Source organism: Scyliorhinus canicula, chromosome 6 (genome assembly GCF_902713615.1).
Source record: "Scyliorhinus canicula chromosome 6, sScyCan1.1, whole genome shotgun sequence".
Classification (NCBI taxonomy): domain Eukaryota; kingdom Metazoa; phylum Chordata; class Chondrichthyes; order Carcharhiniformes; family Scyliorhinidae; genus Scyliorhinus; species Scyliorhinus canicula.
Genome location: NC_052151.1, coordinates 90,624,227 through 90,628,248, shown reverse-complemented (window position 1 = coordinate 90,628,248; position 4,022 = coordinate 90,624,227).

Sequence of the window (4,022 nt, the reverse complement as noted above, 5' to 3'; positions counted from 1 at the left end):
CAATGCTCCTTACAATGTTACTTTAAATGCAAGCTGTTAATAAAGACTTTTAAAAAGTTTATATGTGCTTTTGTTTTTTTTTGTCTTTTTCTTCTATTTGTTATTTCTGTTTGATTGTTTTGGGTGATTTTGTTTAATATAAACTTTTTTTCAGAAACTTTTTTTAAAAATCCTTCCTCGCCTCTGTGAGCACTGTCATATTCCTGCTCGCCTGGAGTCTCCCATCAACTTCCGTCATCAATGAGAATCGAGCTATCTCCCAGGTTCAATATCCAAGCATGACTTAGAGGAAAAAGCAGGGCTCAAGCCTCCTGGCAATGGAGCCGCACAGGGACGTCTACTGTCACAAAACATTACTGAAATAGTGAAGAAGGGGTCACTTAGACCGGAGGCCATGTATGATCATTAGGGGACATGGGGCAGTGTAAGTGGCCATGCAAGCTACCTTTTGTGGCCAACAGCTCCTCAACTGGGCAGTGGGAATGGTCAGGGCTGGTCAGCCATCATATACAGGATGGCCATGGGGTGTTGGGGGAATGGAGAGTCAAAGGGTGCATGGCCTTGCTGACTGTGTCTCTTTCTTTCCCCCACCCCCCACCCTCACCCCGTCTCACAGATTAGAAGTAGATTTTGGACTGCTGCCAGCTACGCCAGTTGTCTATCTGGCCAGTTATGCCATAGCCGATGTACGGTGGTGAGAGCGCCAGGGTTAGGCAACACCGTGCACCAAGGAGGCTGTGCACAAACAGCAGGGGTTTGCCAGTGAGGTTCAAGTGCCAGGCATCGATCAAGCTGAGGAGGGGTCAGAAAGCCAGGCCACAATAGGCCTCACTCCCTGAAGCTGAAGTTGATGTGCAATCACCAGATGTTCCCGGGCCTCGAATGAGAGGTTAGCGAGTAGGTGACAAAGCTTACCTACTGAGGTCAACCCCACTCAGCAAACAGGAGCAAACGATGCCTCGGCCTGCGCAAGACACAATTCCATTTGGACCTGATGAAGGAGCTGCGCTCCAAAAGCTAGTGACACCAAACAAACCTGTTGGACTTCAACCTGGTGTTGTAAGACTTCTTACTGTGCCCACCCCAGTCCAACGGCAGCATCTCCACATCATGGCTATTTAGAGTGCGGTGTCTCCCCCACTACGTTGCTGGTTGCGTACAGGTCTGTGAAGAGGTTTGTGAACTTCTTACACGTGTTGTGGAATCTCTGCGCAGACGCAATTATTGAGGATTTTATTTTTTCCCGTTTCAGGAACTCGGCCAGGTCTGAGAGCCGTTCCTTGGCCTTGGGTGTTGCAGCCAACCTCTAGCTGAGCAGAAGTCTCCGCCTACCGATCAGCAAGACGAAGGCCAGGATATCCACTCTCTTACCTGTCCAGAGCTCTGGATGTTCTGACACCTGCAAAGACCGCCACCGATGGGCTCCATCTCGACCCCCACAACCCTGGACATGGCCTTGAAAAAAGCCATCTAGAACTCCCTGAACCTGGGGCAAGACCAGAACATGTGGGTGTGGTTGGCCGGGACCCCCTGACACCGTTCGCATTTATCCTCCACCTCAGGGAAGAATGTCCTTATGTCTTAGTAAGATGTGTTCTGTGCACCATCTTGAGCTGCATCAGGCGCAGCCTGGCGCAAGAGGAGGAGGAGTTGATCCTCCCCCTATCTCCATGTCAAGCTCTTCATCCCATTTCTGTCTGGTCTTGTCCAGTGAGGTCCTGACCTTTTCTATGAGTTGCTCATAGATGTCTCCACATTTGTTGTCCCCTAACCAGTCCAGCCCTACCATTGTGTGCAAAAATGTGTATCCGGGTCTCTGGGGGAATGTTTCTGTCTCCTTGCAGAGGAAGTCGCGCAGCTGCAGGTACCTGAGCTCATTCCTTTTCGGGAGTTGGAACCTCTCTGAGAGTTCCCCCAAGGTCGTCAGTCTATCGTCCACGGATATGTTCTTTGCTCTCAGTGTTCCTCTGTCCTCCCTCCACATCCTAAATGTGGTGTCTATCCTCACTGGGATGAACCCACGGTTGTTGCAGATGGGGGGGCCTCTATGGACATCTCGCCCAGCTTGAAATGACACTTGAACTGGTTCATGTTCTTAGTGTGGCCACGACCACCAGGCTCCTGGAATGTATGTGTGGGGGAACGGGAATAGTGCGGTGGGCAATGCTCAGAGAGACGTCCCCATGCCCCCTCCATGGAGGCCTCTTCTATTCAGACCCAGACCGCCTTCAGCTCCCTTAGCCACCTCCTCAACCTCTGCATGTTTGCCACTCACTGGTAGATAAGAAGGTTCGGTAGGGACAGACCCTGGAAGCACCCTTTTCCCTATGATAAAAAAAGTCTATGCCTGAGTAGGCCTTGTGCACATTACTTTTCTCTCGGGTGATTGAACCTCCATGTGTCTATCATCTCTATAAAGGCCTTCAATTCTCGTGCCATACCTGACACTGGGGTTGGATCTGTCCATTGTCGGACACCCACACCCACACCCATGATAAGTCAGTGGGTGTCTAACTCCCGGACATTGGCCAACACTTTTTTGACATTCTGCATCGTCCCAGTTCGGGGCGCATATAGTTACCAGAACTACCATTCCAGATTCCCGCTGACCATAACGTTTCGCCCCCTGAGTCTGTCACTGTGCTTGTCACCATGAATGAAACTGTGTCCTGTTGATTAGTATGGCCGTCCCCTTGCTCTATTGTCGAAACATGAATGAAACGTTCGTCCCACCCAGCTCTTCCTTACTCACAGTCAGTCCCTCTCTCTTAAGTGTGTCTTCTGTAGGAATGCTGCGTCCACCCGGTCTGGGTCTGAATAGAAGAGGCCTCCATGGAGGGGGCATGGGGACGTCTCTCTGAGCATTGGCCACCGCACCATTCCCGTTCCCCCACACATACATTCCAGGACCCTTGGTGGTCGTGGCCACACTAAGGACATGAACCAGTTCAAGTGTCATTTCAAGCTGGGCGAGATGTCCATAGAGGCCCCCCCATCTGCAACAACCATGGGTTCATCCCAGTGAGGATAGATGCCACATTTAGGATGTGGAGGGAGGACAGAGAAACACTGAGAGTAAAGAACACATACGTCCACCCTCAGACTCTTCAGATGGGCGGGAACTCTGGTTTTCTTCACCAGCGCATTGAGGCCCCTCACGTTCTATGTTACTATCCGGATGTGGGATCGGGGCTGCCCCTCCTCCCGCCTCCTGTGGGGTCACCCTGCTCACCCTGTGGGCCTGGCCCTGTTCGGCCAGACCTGCCTTTGCTCACGGGCTGTTCCTGACGGCCGCTGACTACTTCCAAATTTTTGCCATCTCCATATGTTGTCTGCTGCAACCAGCGCTCTACTCTCCCCCTCTCCCTTTCCCCTACCCCCTCTGATCCTCCACCTGGACCCCCTACCCTTGTCCACTCCCCTCCTATTCCCCCATTCCCCCCTTGGCTTAATCCTCTTCTCTATCTCTATGACCATCATCCCCTTCACCCTTTGTTTTCCCTTATGTTTGTTTCCCATCCCATCTGCAAGGCGCTCCCTCTCGGGACGTGCGCCGCAGCCTCTCCCTTCACTGTACTTCTGTACACCAGTGTGCTCGCTAGTGTAGCAGCTCCCCTAATGGTCGGATTCCAGAATTTACCCTCCATCTGCCTCTCTCCCCCCCATCTCCCTCCACGCCTCTGCCAGTGGTTGCCCCTGCCCTTCTCTAACTCTTGCAGCCCACATTCTGGCCATTGCACTCTATCATTTGCCCAGTCCATTTTTGGGATGTTGTCCTCCACCTGGACATCAAAGTAGTGTTCTTGATATTGGTATGTAACCCATAGGTTGGCAGGTTCGATTATGCCAAACCACACCCCAATTTTGTACAGCGTGGATTTGGCACCGTTAAATTCTGCCCGCCATTTGGCCAGGCCGGCACCAATGTCCTGGTGCAGGAGGATGGAATGTTCTTCCCACTTGCACATTCCTCCTCTCGCACTTTTCACGCACCTCAGTGTCCGTTCTTTGTACTAGTACCT